At 33.1% G+C, this 17,202-nt stretch overlaps 1 protein-coding gene across 1 annotated transcript in view; it reads right to left on the bottom strand.

Moving 5' to 3' along the window:
* The window catches only part of LOC137932780 (kinesin-like protein CG14535), a 326,319-nt gene that overhangs the window by 89,226 nt on the left and 219,891 nt on the right, over nt 1-17,202 (bottom strand). The window lies entirely within an intron of this gene.

Raw genomic sequence — 17,202 nt, 5'->3', positions numbered from 1 at the left:
GCGAACAATGAGCCTTTTGTTCGCTGCCGTTACATGTTTTCCCTCGCTGACGGCTACTACGATAGTTGTAGACAGCGTGTTTATTACCGCGGTCAGGGAAGCTAGGTCGGAGACTTGATCCGCTGTAGCCTGCAGCACGTGCGCCGTTGGAGGCGCACACGCAGTGGTTGGCGTCTCCGGAGCGGTGCGCTCTGCGGGCGATGCCGCTGGCGCACCGGCGGCCGGGCTTGCCTGGCTCATGTCGCACTATATAAATGGCCTGGTGAATTTTTAATATCCACCGGGGTTTCGGCTATAGTAGCTACCTTACGTTTTCATATTGAACAGATGAGGCAATTACAGAAAAGGAAAAAAAAAATAAAAAAAAAAAATTTGGGTCGCGACGCAAACCACTTGACAAATACAATCCACACTGTCGCCAAGCGGGCGCCGTCGTCCGCAGAGTCCCGACGAAATATATAACAAAACACTTGTAACTTCAGTTTAAATGAACAATGTCCGTGTTAGGCAGTTTTTCGACTATAACAGGTTCAATTATGCACTGATTTTAATAGTTAGTTCACAATGGCACTGCTAATATTTTTGCGCGTCTTTTGATGTATAATGCATCGGGATCGGAGCACTTTTTTTCGCAACTACGATTTTTCGTACGCGGAGCCGCTCGAAAGCGTGACGTTCGGTTCGGATGTTGTCACGCGACTCTAAATGCACACTAGCTGATCGCCATGCTGCGCTTGTGCTGCCTGTATTCAGCTTCTTTCTGGACTACCGCGACTTTAACTATGTCGGTCTTCCTAGTGGGGTCTACTAACGCCACATCTGTCGTCTAGTTATTGCCATAACTAGATAACGTCGAACGGTGCTAGTTGCTGAAGTACATGGCATAGATCAGAAGTGAGATATAATCTGCACTCTCATTAAAACGAAGGTAATAAATCTATTTGTCCACATTTGATTCTGATAAAACAATTGTCATTGTTCGTGTTTTGTCGACTGCGACTACGTAGCTAAAAATACATTGACTACAGCTTGGACTGGAGATTTGCGTGAAATGTGAGGGTAAAAATAAAATATAAGCTTATTTAATGGAACATGTCGAAGTTACGATTCATAAAGAAGACAAATTTATTTAACGATGAACCCACCCGTTATCCTCTGGATGTAATTCTATTTGGACCCTCATTATTCATCACTCTTATTAAACGTTGGCTTATCGGTGCAATGGAATTAAACTTTTAATACACATAACGGGGAAGATACATTACAAATTTGTAAAATTAGCCACTTATTTATCCATTTATATTTGGCAATTTAGCTGCCGGTCTCGTGCCAACGGAAGACGTACACCCTCACGTTGAAGAGCCGATCTCGCGACCAATTTTTATGACCCAGTATGGCGCCGGCATCGCGCGAACTAACATGCTAACATTTTTGCAATGAACCTGTATACGAGTAACTATCGAATTTCTTGTCAGGTTCTAGACATAATCAACAATACGCACCTGGAAGTTTTATATGGAGAAAATTTGGAATAATACTGTGTATAAATACATATATAAATGTCTTCGTTTCAGCCCTCAGGCGGCCACTGCAAGGGAAAGCGTTTTTTTAAAGATATCCATAGAGGAATATACTATAATAGCCATAGCAGGCGGTTTGGTGATCGCAGTATGGTACGGTACGCACGGGACACTGGTGTTCATCCTCTGATACTTGTTTATGAGTAGTGGCAATCCTATATAATCGACGTACAAAGTGTGAATAATATAAGAATTTTATCCAGGGAATTCAACCTGCGATCGCAAGTCTCAGTCCTCTATCGCTGGGACTGCGTAATATATAATAATAATATATATATACCTTGTTTTAACATATCTGTAATATGTCATAAATGCATACGATGATATAGAAGTAAACATTTCAAATTTTTTCACAGTGTAAGAAGGCGTTGGAATTTGGACGTAACAAATGAGTACGACGTGATGTCTCGGCTGACCTTTTTACATTTTTCAAAAATCCGACGTCGATACCCGCGGGCGCGAGGGCTCGCACACGATCCGGTGATGGATGGAAACTACGTGACGACTGGCAACGCGCTATTATATTTTAACCGTGCCACGCCTATCCACGGATGCCTTCAAATTGAAAATTCTCCCGCCGTAACCGAAAGCGGTTCTACATTCAAAAATGACATCGTTGATCCTAATATATTATTTTCTATTAAAATTCACAAAGCCATCTCTGCATATATTGGGGCTGTTCATCATTATCATTCTTTTTGGATTAATATCTCCATGTCTCTGACTCATGAATAATGCACTATTCGTCTTTTTTTACTGACCCTTATCTTCTTATTGCGATCTTTGTAATAAAAGCTTTAGCGCGGAAAACTTTGCAATAACTTCGCATCATTCTCGAAGGTAGAAACCTTCTGAGAAGTGTGAAGTTACTTCCTGTTTCCGTGGACTTTCTTTCTGCTTCTTTTACACAACTATAGCAACTTGCGAAGCAGAGTAAAGTTAAAGATAAAATAGATTAAAATAAATAAATAGCTGACTATCAATAAGATTTCTGTTAAAAGTTTAATAAAAGAATTTTATCTTTATCTTAAAGTAGAGGCAGAAAATCAAACATGGTGAGTATATCAATGGCAATGTAAAAAAGTTAAGAAATTTGTTACATAAAAAGTTATTAAAAATTCTATTACAGTTTGAAAAACTTTTAAGTTAAAATAAAGTTTGACTATGAATTGTTTTACTACTGTATTTTTGGATATTTTAGAAGTAAATACAAAAAAACCCCGCATGAATTTGTTGTAGGCTTTTTCTATTCCACCCTCGTTGCTTTAAGTTTAAGGATGCTGTTATAGGATAGCTCAATTAGATTCTACCAAATTGGATTCTTCTGGCATTCTTCTCATGGGGTGTACCCCATGAGAAGAATGCCAGAAAAAATCATTTACACTTCACTTATACATAAGTGGTCATAGGAATGATTTTTTTTGAATAATCATTATCATGTCAACCGATAGAAGCCTAATACTACTGCAAGATATATGCGTGCCTCAAAAGCCTTTAAATTCTAAATATCTTTATTTAAGTAGTTGACACGCATTCTTAATCTTCAGTTATTTTAACATCCATGATTTATTAAAGAAATGCTGATAAGAGTTAGCCAGAAACTCGAGAGTTACTCTATTTCATATGATGACGATAAACAGTGGTTGACTAAACTAAAGAATAAGAGAAGGAAAATTTCTTTTTTCCTTCTCTTTAACCAACAAACGCCTACTGCAAGGCATAGGTTTCCCTCAAAGAACACCACGGTAAACGAATTCCCGCGTTCTTGAACATGGCTTCGGTTCCAGTTGGGGGCCTAACTACACCGCATGTGCCGGATTGTGTGCCAACAGCAATCGGTCACAGGTCGCCCACTACTATTTCAGATAGTACGAGTAATATGAATAAATTAAAGGGTAAAGAGTATTTTTCAATAGTACGAACATCAATAGAAATAAGGAGAATAAAAAATCGTGTTAAAAATTTAACGCCAATTCCATTACAATACATTATAATGCCAACAACTGTTAATACATATTCAGAAAGTTGAAAAAACGGTGTCCGTATCATGCAACCGTATTAGTAGCGTGCGCCGCTCGCGTGCAAGCCGAGGGGGAGTTAATGTGCTTCCAACTATTAACATTCTTCTATGGGAATGTTTAGATAACTCTTGACTTCGGTGGCTGAATGTTGCGGGCCCTTCGTGCTTCGTATGTGCAGCGATATCTCCCCCATATTGACTAATTGGAGGGTCATGGATATATTGATTTGTTTCTGTTCGACAGGTTGACATGTTTGTTTTACTGTCTTTTATACAAGATACGTAATTTTTCTGTATTCCATGGATTCAGCGAGTATACGGTTCATCTTGTAATAAACTATTTGTAACTTTTACTTATTTCATCAAACATCAAACCTTTTACACATTGTCTAAAGCAGCGGGTATCTTTAAAGTGTCTGCGCCTGTACACAGACCTTTATAAACAATATCACACTATTTAATGGAATCAGGCGTTACCTCGCGGAAGTCTATCCTAAGTAAGAAAAGGACCAATATTTAGCCACTTTCGCACATGCAGTGGTAGTCGTGCAATGAAATGCACCGCCCGCCAGCCCGCTGATAAATGCGTATGCGGCAAACAATGCGAATATCACACTACTTGTTTTCAAGGATAATTACCAAGAATGCCCTGATGATTGCCTAAAATCTATGGATGGTAGCAATTCAAAATGGCTTCGTGTTGCACGCCATAGCAATGACACCATAGGATAATCAGCTTCCTCCAAAGTACCTTTATATTGAGACACCAGCGAAAGGAATTCCATATAAACTTGTCCTTTCCCAGGAGGGCAAGGTATTATGTGTATCCAGGAGATTTCTGCCCGAAACCACAGAAAAAAGGCTCTGGGGATGTCTAAAGACAAAAAAAATTGCAACATATCGATCACTCTAGTTTTATATGTCATGAAATATAAACAAGAAAGGTTAATATAAAATATGATATCATCATATTTTCAAAGATTTTTTTTCGTACGGAAGCAAAACAGTGTATTATAAATCAATAGCATTCAATTTGATGTACACTCCACTTAACTTGATTGACGTTTGCGATACGACTTAAACCGACCATCGATCATGAGATTGGTCAGCTTACCTTCGGGAAATGAATGAGAGAGCCTTTTTGACAAAGCGGAAGTCAGTCGAGATGATTTAACTTGGCAGCCGTTATACAAAAGACATGTTTGGTGCTGTAATTGATTTCTCTATGTATTATAAATTGAATTTTGCAGCTTTTTCATATTTAAATGTTTATTAATCTTTATTTATATAACTTAACATAGCTTATGAAATTTTGTATTAAATGTTCTTAAAACAAAATTCTTTTAGTTCCATAATTTCAGGTCTACATGTAGACTTGTACAGAAGTCATCGTCCACACCGTTAAATAACAAATAAATATGTAAATAAAATAAAAACATTGTAGTTAAAAAATAAATTAAAAAAATAATTATGATATTGTTTTTCAGAGTATGAGTGTGTCAGCTTGGGTGACTAAGAGGCAAATACCTATATATGTAGTATTTAATATAACTAACAAAAAATTCAGTAACAATAAAAACTGATATACAATTGAATAATATGTTTTATCAACAAATCGAATGTTATGGAAACTACAAAATGAATCAGGTCCAAATAACGAGACGCAAGCTTGAAAGGTTGAAGATAGATATCTTGCAATTTCAAAGGATGTTTATGCCCCTATGATGTTGCTGATTTCACGGGCCGGCAATTTTACTGAAAACAATCCAGGAAAGGTCGAGACTTGACATTTGATAGAATGCTCCTCGGAGCATGAATAAGCCCACGAGAGCCTTTGGCTGCTTGCGATTTTATTATTTCAGCTTATTTTCAATTTTCAAACGCAGTCGATAATAGAAAAGGAAAATTTTTAAAGAGAGTTGCAGTAGTTGTTTTATTTAAATAATGTCTAAATAAAAATTATAAAAAAAAAACTCGTAAAAAATCCTATTACAGCGTAAAGGGGATTTTATGTGATAATAAAGTTTGGTAATGAATTGCTATTTTTTTCTTTTTTCATCTGATTGATGCCCACTGTAAGGCATAAATAAGCCTCCGCCAAAAACCGCCACGGTGACCGGTGCTGCGCTGTCTGCATCAAGCGACTTTCGCGATAACTTTTGGGATCATTTGGGAAACGCCTAAACCTTGCAGTGGGCATCTATCTGCTGAAATGATGATGAAGAATGAGAAGAATTAAGGAAAAATATTTTTATTTTAGATCCTCTAAAAGTATACGTAAAATACAAACTTCGATTTAACGTTCCACCCTAGCTCAGAGAATATTTTCTTGTTAATTATTAATTTTGAAATCGTTCCACACTGATAAAGTTAATGATATCCATAAAATGTATTTTTAGTAACCAAAAATATTCATTGCGTAATTATAAATATCAGTTTACTTTCGCAGTTTACTAAAATATCTTACGTGAATCTTTTATAAGATGAGTAGATAATTTTCAACGATTGATCAGAGAAATACATATTTAATATTTTGTTATATGTGTTCTATTGCAACATTGTGGTGGTAAATGAAGCAATATATATTTTTTATTTTCACGATTTATTGTCTTTTACTGTTTATAACTCTTTAAGGGGGCTTTTGCCTTGCAGTGTCTATGAGAGCGTATGTAGAGCGTCTATTTTCATTTTATTAACCAATAATTTAACATTCATTCGTTCATTGCCATAAAATAATATAAGCCTGCAAAAGTTTATCGGTTTCAGTGCTTGCAGTCTTCGAAATGTAAATATTAACCCAGTAAAGATCTTCAATACGACCACCTGTCATCAAATAATAGCGCGAGGCAATAAAATTCAAGCGCCATCTATCGGTACCATTCTAAGTTACAAACGTCACCTTCGTACGTTGTGACGTAAATAGAAAACCTAACAAAAATAAACTTAAGCTTTTTTAGATTATTATACAAGCCCTAATATTCTCATATCACGATCCGTAATTCGCCTATCGAGACATGTGTGATTGGAGGATGGATTATTTATCTTCTTGATTATCTTCCAGATCAAGTTGTACAAAAGATCTTAAGTCAAAGATCTTTATTTAACATAGTTTGATAATATTCATGTGATACAAAAATTCTGCGTTAAACTAAAAGTTTCGATAACATATTTTAAAATGGCAATGTTCGTCCCCTATAGGAACCGAAATTGGAAACGGGGTTCACGATGTCGCGACAACATTAAAATTTGTCTTCGGAAACTTATGCACGCTATGAAAGTTTTGAATTCAAACAATTCCAGTTTACACCTTTTATTCCTGACTAGACGATTTTTTCCTGCGCCGCATGGCAGCCAGCCAGCGGAGGTATAACGTTTTTCACGTAACTCTATATACGATAATTTATTGCAAATTGAACTTTATGCAGTTGACAAAAGGATTAGAAAAGGTTTTGTATCGGCAGCGATATGTTAGCGTAGCCTGTATTGTTTGGGAAAATGATGGCAATAAATATAAAGGAAGGCCTTTAACAGGACTGTCCAATCACGTCGAAGCGAACTTTTCAATGCTGTAGATGGGTTTTAGGCGAAGTTCTTCCTTTTCTAGAGATTGCTGTCATGGGTATTCGTTTCAGCCTCCCCTGCTAAATACTGGCACGCAAATTCATTTTCACTCTGATACGGGATTCAAGTGTCCTGTTTGAAAATTTCACTGTAACGTTATTTTTAAAAGGAAAAATGCAGTAGTTACGTTTCGAGTAACCCTTGCGAACTTTAAACATTTAAAAAACTAGAAATGGTATTACTAGTTTAATGACGATAAACCAACGTTTAATTTTACCAAATCATAGTTAAAAAGTTAAGTTTTGATATTATTATAGGAGTTAACATAATAACACAATTTTACAAGGCTGCCACGCTTAGATATTTATTAAGAATTCTAGTGTTATGCTGTACTGTGGTAATGAACGTAATTCATACAAAATGCTCAAAAGACTGAACCCGACTGAAACCTGAAATATCTTTTAGAGAATAAATGCTAAATTTATAATGAATATAACTGGTAACGTAATGGGGAAATATTTGACAATTTTTCATTGTAATTTCAAGATATGTTAAAAATTCGTAAAGATGAAAACTAACTTCGATTGATTGTTTTTCTTAACTTAGTAATTACATACATAATAATTAATTACTATTAAATATTTATAAACATAATGAGCAACTTTATAAAGTTTGTAAAGAAAGTTTAAAAAAGTTCTTTAAAAAACTAACAAATTTGGAAAAATCAAAAGCCTTTATCACAAAGGTCGCAGCAACGTTTTGAAATCGATCTCTTTGTGGAGACTTCATTTTGTAATACCTCACCTTATTTTAAACAAAATTACGTAACAAGGTTTTGTAAAAATCCTTTTGCGTAAACAATATCTTCAGGTTTTTAAGGGGGAATCGTCTGGTTAAATATATACCACGTGATTGCTTATAGATGTAAAAATGTTGAAAAAAAAATGTGTTAAATGTATAGTTCAATTATTGTATGGCACACCCTATGAAAGGTTTAAGAAATAAAAAATAACGTAATGTTAATAGAAGCGTTTTGAAAATCTGAATTGATACGTAATAAAATTAATCATTCTTTTATATCTCTGCGGACTTAATTCTGCTAAAATTTCTCACTGGTATACATTCTAATCGAATTTCAGGCTGATAAATGATGAAATAAATGTAAAAGCTTGTAAAACTTTTTGCTGAAAAATTAACTATTTGTACGTTTATTCCTTTAAAGATATTATACCTGGAACCAATCACCCTGTATAGATTAAGTAGAGGATGATAACTTAAAGATATTTTTAATATAGCTTTAAAAACATAATCTTGTTGCGTAATTGTATATGACATATGGTAAGGCATGTCAATAAAGTTTTAGTTTTGTTATAAAAATGGTTACAGATAAAATGCATAGGCTATCCAATCCTAAAAATCTGCCTGCGGCCTTTTTGATAGGGATTATACATTTTACTGAATTTTTCGTTTTGTGAAAATAACAATTTTTTAACAATATTATTAAACTCCAGCTATATGGTCACGTTTTCATTTTTATATACCTTACACTATATTAGCGTGACCATATTTTAAAATCACGTTATTATTAAAAATTGTTTATTTTTGTACACTCAATTGGTATACACATATTTGTTTTAAAATAGCTGTCCATAGGAGACAAACGATATGTATGTCTAGCTAGTGTGTATATAAAAAGTTTTGCTTTAAGTCCACCCTTTGTTCTAGAATGACAAATAAAGCTGATTTAAAAGAAAATTTCACTCTAAAATGTAATATTAAAACTTCACGTGAAAATATGTAAACTGAAACGAAAAAATGTCAGCGAACGAGACAGTTGTTTAAAGTTTTATACGTTTTTATATGTTTTTAAGGAGTGTGCCAGAGAGAATTTGAAAGTGGTTAAACCACTTTAGAATTCTCACTTGTTAAGTGCACAAAATTATATGTAATGTTTAGCTTAGCCTAAAAGATCATATCGCGCTTATCTTCATCATAACTTCAGCCAAAGGATGTCCACCGCTGGAGGTAGGCTTCCACTATAGATTTTCCACAGGCCACCTATGATCGCAAGTTTCTATCCTTACCGCTAAGCTAACACTGCTCATTTATCAATATAATTGTTCTTTATTCAAGATAGGATATATGCACTTATTAGTACTACTTTCTCTCTCTCTCTCTGCACTGATATTTATCTCATTAAAAAAAAAACGTCTCAAATAATATAAAATTAAGACTGCCACCAAAGTAAATATAAAATTCATTTATTAAACATTGGAACCTTTAAGAGAACTTTTATTGATCATCAATGTGTCATTTATTTATTTCTTTAATCTATTTTAGTTTTAATTTCTCTACTTCGCAAAGTGTTAAAGTTAACAAAACATGTTTATATTTATACACTCTATCAGAAATAGCCTAAACGAAATCAATATAACCAGGTCACATCGCTGCCAAGGTTTCTTATCATTTAAATATTTGTTTATTGAATAATATACTTACTCCGTTAATTTACTTTTAAAACTTAACCTAACTTTAATTTGTAAATGACAAATCTGACAACGCTCTTTAAAAATCTGCCGAAGTTATTTCTACGACATTTTATTATTTGTTTTAGTTATTGAGATGTTTATAGATTGTTTTGTTAAGAGATTCGATGAATATTTCTTTATTAATTTCGTAAATAGTAATAGCAAATATATATATATATAGTTCTCCAATATAATAATTGAGTAATGAAAGGTATTTTAGAAATAAATAATTATTTATTCGCAATTCAAAACGTCTAACAATCATAACTAATAAGTGTTTGTGAAGGAAATATAATGTACTGCAGACTTTAAGCCTTTACGCAGGAAATTAATAAAGGATGAATGCTTTGTATACAAAACTCTTCATTGGACAGATCATAGAGTTGCTGCGTGAGTTCTTTCCTTTTGTAGACGAATCGGGGTTCGCCTGTAGCTCGAAGTGGTATAAACGACGAGAGACCTTTGGTAATATGTTTATAACAGTGACTAGTTTAACTTAATATAATATAAATATTCTGAACATTAAATTAACAACACAGCTACAATGTTTTAAAAAAAAAAATAGATTTTAAAGTAAAACCACATATATACGACCATATATTAAATGCAGGGGTTCTCAACCTTTTTTCATTTACTCACCTCTACATAAAATCTTTCCACTTATTTTTTCAATTGAGCAGCGTTCTCTGCGTACTATAATGGCGGCGATTGTATATATCGCCCATAGATATCTTTGTAGCCTATTCCTTTGGGCTGAAACCACAAAGCGTTTCAATTTCATTTCCTGATAAATATAACCCAGGTCTTTTTAAAGTCAGTGTGAACAGGTACTTTCTGAGTCTGCATGCTTCATATTCCACCACATCGTCGGTTTCTAACAGGCTATTTATCGGTCAAACGTGAACTAGTAAGCGATAAATAAATTAGCCTCGAACTCCGGCCTACTAATAACTCCACATCTACTTTTAAAATAGTGTCGGAATTCTATGAAAAGGAACTTTAAGGAACTTGTTTAAGTACATTAACGAAATATATATTTTTTATTTATTGTATTTTAATTAGGTAACTTTAATAACAATTGGTAATACAGAGCTATGATTTGAATTTCGATAAAAACGATTTTATTTTTACTCTAATGCCTTAAGTGAAAACAATTTTTACTAATATTATCAAACTGAATAAAATAAATAATAATTAAATCAAAGTCTGTTATAATGTCAATATAGTTTACAAACTTTAACTATACGAATTGTGTATAGTATTAAAATTATTGTAAGAAATACTTTCTCAATGAGCCATTTTTAAACAACCTTACTTCAAATAATTAAATAGAGTCGTTAAATTCGTAAAAATCTGTTTAATACTTACTAATTCCAAACTATTTATTTAGAGTCTTATCGGTATATGGTAAACCCGTAATTTAATCAGTTATGGTGTCAGTAAAAATAACACACAGTAATATTACTACACAATTAACGTTAAGAAAGGCATTTGTATGATTTTACTTTATATTTACGTAATTATTTTCTTTATTTGTTCATAAATAACCTATAAAAACAATATGGTTATATGACCTTGTTAGGGTCGATTGAAAAGGCTTGATGCAGGCTGCTAAAGTAATGAAGGTGCTAATGATGTGTTCATAAATATTTTATAGCTGATGCTATTAGCAGTCAGGCGTTATTAGCTTTAATAATTAGCAATAAAGAAATGCTATAAAACTAGTAGCTATAAATTATTTTGACAGTTATTTTCCGATCTCGCCCTTCGCTTGTGTATTGATAACGCGTATAGATCACCCTAAACAAGGGATGCGTGCGTAACGCGTGCATTGTACTACACGATGTGGAAACTTTCGGTAAAGGGTATAGGCGATTTTTATAGCATACCGTCCTCCGCTTATTAATACAGACAAAGGGGCCATTTGTTTAGACTAAGTATGAATGTCGGCATATTTATCCGTAGTTGCGATAAAAAGTAACTCATTTGTCCATTAAACAAATGGTCAAATCTTATGCCACATAGGCAGTTCGATTGTGGAATGATTTACCGCTGAATATAAGACGTACTATCACACGACCTATTTTTTAGAAAATGGTTAAGAACTATTTACTAGACCTATGATTAATTATCCGTAAATATATTTCCTTTTCTACCTGTCTTTTTTCTATAATATGTAATATGTATTATACTGTAATATGTACTATACCCTATGTATGTACTTCTACTTTTTTCACACTATGGTTGTCTGTAAGAAATTGCTTTTTGTGGTAAGACCGCTAATTGTAATTTTTTGTTTATTATTATGAAACTATTTGAATGTATTTTAGCGTGTAGAATAAAGAAAATTAAATGCATGAATAAAAAATAAACTAATTTTAATATTTTTCATTATTAAAAACGTATTACGGTTTTTCTGGATGGGCTCCGTAAATTAAATGATGATGACCAATCTGAGTTTGTTGTGATCACAACAATCATCAGTGCACGTTTGTAACCGTTTCAGCTTTAAGTAAAAAGAATACCATTATAACTCAATGTGATTCTATAAAATAGGGTTCTCCTAGCATTCTTCTAAGATGCGCAGGTGATCATTGTATGTAATCCTAAATGGTTATTAATATATTAAATTAATAAAATAATTATAATACAACTATTCGTACCTTTAATCTATTATATATATTAAACAGATGTGTTTCTATTTGTACAATGACGAAAGTAAAAGGTTTAACAAATAGCTTATTTTGTAACAAAAATAGTGTTTACCATATTGGACGGAGATAATACAAGAAAATGCAAAACGTAGTTCGGATAATGATAGTGGTTAATACATAGAACTGTTTTATCATATTTTCTCTTAAAATCTACTAGATGGCGCTAATCAATATGCCTCGTATATGTAGTAATGTTTTACCGACGTTTAGCTCTATAGAAACCACTCTGTATGCTCTTAAAATTAATAATTATATATCATTAAAATTGTGTTTGTCTTCTTGAACCTTGAAGAGAAGCCTACAGTCGCAAGGTAATCAGAAGTATACTGAAAGAATATACAATTAAAACTTTGTTTTTGAAATCAAAATTAACCATTGTATTCATATAATAGTTGTTTTACTTCTTATCGTATTTAAAACAACGATGTAAGATAAGAAATAATATTAGATATAAAAAGTTAAGACGAAAGAGCCAATAAATAAGTACTATTTTAAATCCGCACCGAAAATTGGAAGACATTAAAGGTGACTCCGTATTGAGTAAGGTTATAAAGCGATCAAAGATTTACATATCATTCTTATCGAGGAGGTCGTTTAGGGAAATAAACTGTTGAGTACTTGAGATTTGAATCTTTAAAGCGTTTGGCGCAAAGCGAACTTCAATACTCTCCTGGTATTTGGTGGGATTGAAACCTTTTAACATCGCATTACGTGCAGCTAAGCATTTCAAACAATTTTATTTGTAGCAGTTTTTTAAACTAGAGTATCAAAGTTATTTGACGAAAAATAAATAAAAAAATCTAAATTTAAAACAGAAAACTGCACAACAATAGAAATTTAAAAAAAAATGTCAAGAATATGTAAAGAAGGTGTATGACACCTTTGAGCGGCATCAGTTTTGTTAGATTATAGGAGTTCAATAATTGCCTGTAATCCACTACAAAGTAAAAAATATAAATGAAAAAATTAAAGTAGTAAGTTACTTTTTAATTGATTATCACAAAAAGATAGATATTTATTCTTCCGTTTTTTTTTAATATGAATATATAAAGCGAGATAAGTGTATAAGTAGGCGTTGTAAGAATACACACATAGCCTCACATATTTTTTCATTATAATATTTTTTTTTATTTTCGCAACATATATATCCTCATTATAACTCTTTGCCTCTGCCAGAATTTTTATAAAACGATTATAAACTTTTAGCGACTATGTATGTTCCTAAATATATTTACAATAAAGACTGTACTTAGTTGCAATTATTTACCTGTATGGTGTTTATTATTATTATCAATATTATTGTTGTTGCCGTTTTGGATTCTGTTGTTGTTGTCATTAATTACCTAACGATTCTACAATGGATGATGTGTCTATCGCAAATCCATGGCAAAGGGCCATCGCACAACTTATATCACGGGATCTACATTTTAACGGAGATCCAGTATTTCATCAATCGCTAAAGTTCTTCCAGGGTAAATATACAACGTAATTCTGTGTTCCAATGAGAATCAGGCCAAGCTGATTTAAAAAATCAATATTACAAATGAACAGTGATAGTCGTGCGGTAGAGGATTAAGGTTTGCAACTTATGTAGTTCGCACTTTGTGCAAAAATTATAAAGGATTGTTACAGTTCAAACATGTCTCCAGAGGATGAGCTACTATATAATACCACACTGCGATCGTAATCCATCTACCAAGCGTGGCGATTACAATATGTACCGCCATAGACAACTTTGGGGGAGGCCCGGAGGGAGTGTGAAACGACAACTAAAAAAAGTTGTCAAGATATAAGATTAAGTTCACGTTATAATAACTAGACAAGAAAATACGATAACGAATTTAACTTGAAATTAGCTGTAACTGTTTAAATAAAGAATCAATAAATAGGTCCTATGTACATATTATTTTTTATTTCGGTCAACTTTAAATATACCCCTATATGAAATAGATTAAGAACTTCAAAGAGGAGTAATTACGTAAATATAAATAATAATAAATAGCAGACAACATTGACCAATTATTCACGATACACGTGAGGGTGAAGATTCAATAAATAATATATTTTAATTTGGTTTAATACTTCCTTATTGTACACGATAGAAAGAATATACATAGTTGCATAATAGAAAACGAAAATGTAAAATGGGCGGTACTATCACACGAGGCAATTTATAAAATATAAGATAGAAGTAATAAAATAATAAATAGTGAATAGCTAATATGATCACTAAACCTAGTGCTGGAGAAACACATCGAAGCACAAATTTCCGTAGCTGATGATTTTTTTGACATAGTACGACTACATCATGAATGCTTCTAAATCCTTTCAGTGGAAACAACATACAGGATTCCAGAGGGCGATAACTCACCGCCGTCGCTTTCCATCCCCTCCACTTCCGAGCTTTGACATTTATAAAATAGGAATCGTAATACCACCTCCGTTGTAAAGCAATAAAGAGGAATTTTCACGTGTACCGCGGCACAAGATCCAAACTTACGACCTTAAATCCCACTTGTATTTTATCTGTGGAACTTTAGTTGACTATTTTAAGATTTGCGATTATACTCTGTTGAAACGGTGGTGGATGTGGTGGTGAGTGTATTCCAGATGTTTTATTTTAAGGCGCTAAACCTTGTAGATAGGCTATGTAGTTACGTTCATCGGTAGACCCTGAATGCAGGCCGCTTTCAACTGGTTCTATTGAAATGGAAATCTATGTAGAAGACTTATATGTCCAGCAGTGGAAGCCCTGCGGCTGAAATAATGGTTATAATGAAACTTTCGATACCTAATAATAATAATACTGAAAATAAAAATTTTTCATTTTCAGTATTATTATTATAAATATAGAATAAATATAACTAAGCTATCTATGAAAGCTTGGGCATAAATTAGCTTTAATAAATATATATTCAAGTGGTATCATTATCATCGTCATCATTATTTCAGCAGTAGAAACTCCACAGCAGCTATAGCATAGATTTCCAAGAGGTTCAGTTATTCCGAGGACTTTAGCAATGTCGCCTGTCTCACCAAGTAGATGGATGTACTGCGTCGTCCAAGCCATTCTGTGGTTTCTACTCCAGATATAATCTTATTTCAAAAATATATAAATTTCTCTTATTATCAGTGGTAGTATGTTCAATGTTGCTATTTTGGTACATAGTTAGAATTTGCTTTTTAATTTGAATTGTAAAAGCTTTCATCAATGTACCTAAAAAAGGTTATTTTAAATAAAGAATGTCAATCAAACAGACATGCATAAACAGAATAGTTTAACACGTCTACATAATCCCTATGCGCCCTCAACGGCTTCACAAAAACAGCATAGGGTATTCCAAAAAAAAAAGAAAAAAACTCGTTTCAGGAAAGGAATACAGAGTCCGAATAAAAATAAACGTGAAAGGGGAATTCCGGGAGTGAGCGGAAATGAAATACCATATTCGTCGGGGGGGCCCCCGTGCCACGAAGCGGGGGAACAGGCGCCCCCTGAAAGACTAACGATCGCGAATACACTTTATTTAATAGTCCTGACAGCAAGCCTTTCTACTGCTTAATATGTAAACTTTTTAACACGACAGAAGCGAGACTTGCTGTAAATATAGCATTGCTATGTTTACTGCTTTCCCCAAATATTTAAAAAAATGTTGAAACCTTAATAGGAATAAATGAAAATTATATCCGCTTAGAACTGGTCGTATTGAAAATCTATAGGAGGGGCGCAAGTTCAGCAGTGGACATCTTAAAACTGAGATGTTGATACTTTAAAAATGAAACATTAAATATTTTGTTAAGGGCAAAAAGTGTTTGACTAATCTGATTATTTCAACTCCTTAAAAAATTTAAGAGAAGTTAAGAAAATATTTATTTTTGAATGAAAATAACAGAATAAATTTAAACAACTCTTGTTGTTAAACATTTTACATAAACCAAAAATGTATAAATGACGTGTTAGAATATAATCAAACAAAAATTTTCGTGTACTTTCTGGTACGTTAGTAGCATTGCAAAGAAAATGTTTAACGAAGTCATAGTAGTTAAGTCATAGTAGTTAAGTCGAGAATTTTATTTTAAAAATAATCTTTGTTTATTCTTATAGCATGAAATCATTTATTGATTTCATGATATAATGTAAGGAAATTATTTTTATACCTCCAACAAGACTTACAAATATTCATATGCCATCAAAATTTCATTTTTATGTTACGCTACCCAATTATTATTTTTTTTAGTTATAAAACTAAAATCTTCTTTTCCTCCCTTAGATGCTTATTTAAAAGCATAGGCCTCCATCAAATATACCATAATCGCCACCCTTGGTAGTCGGGTTGGCGATCACAGTATGGTATTATAATACACCAAGGACGCTGCTACCACAGCGCTGCGAACTTGTTTGTGAACAGTAAAAATCCCATATAATTAATGCACAGTGATTTATAAGATATTATCCCGAGAATCGATCCCACGACCGCAAGTCACGATCCTCTACCGCAGGGCTACCATGGCACACAAAGACCAAAAAAAAAAAAACTGAAGTGCACTCATTTTATTGAACCAGAGCCAGTACGTTAGCAAGTCCATTAATAAAAACTGTTATTTGAAATGGAAGAAGTATACGCACTAAAGCCGTTTATAGATCCGTTAATCACAGGAAAGTAATTTATTACATTAATGTATGACTTTACAATAACATATACTTTAGATTATTAATACTTATCTTTTTTCGTATAGATATAGTGCCTTACTAATTTTCCAAGGAAGATCACGATCTACAGCGAGGATAACGTCGCAAAGAG

The sequence above is a fragment of the Battus philenor genome, unplaced genomic scaffold (assembly GCF_028537555.1).
Source record: "Battus philenor isolate CCGP_79_NKW_IND1 unplaced genomic scaffold, ilBatPhil1.0.hap1 SCAF_12, whole genome shotgun sequence".
Lineage (NCBI taxonomy): Eukaryota > Metazoa > Arthropoda > Insecta > Lepidoptera > Papilionidae > Battus > Battus philenor.
The sequence above is the reverse complement of the archived record's forward strand: the minus strand, read 5'-3'. Positions and strand labels throughout refer to the sequence as shown.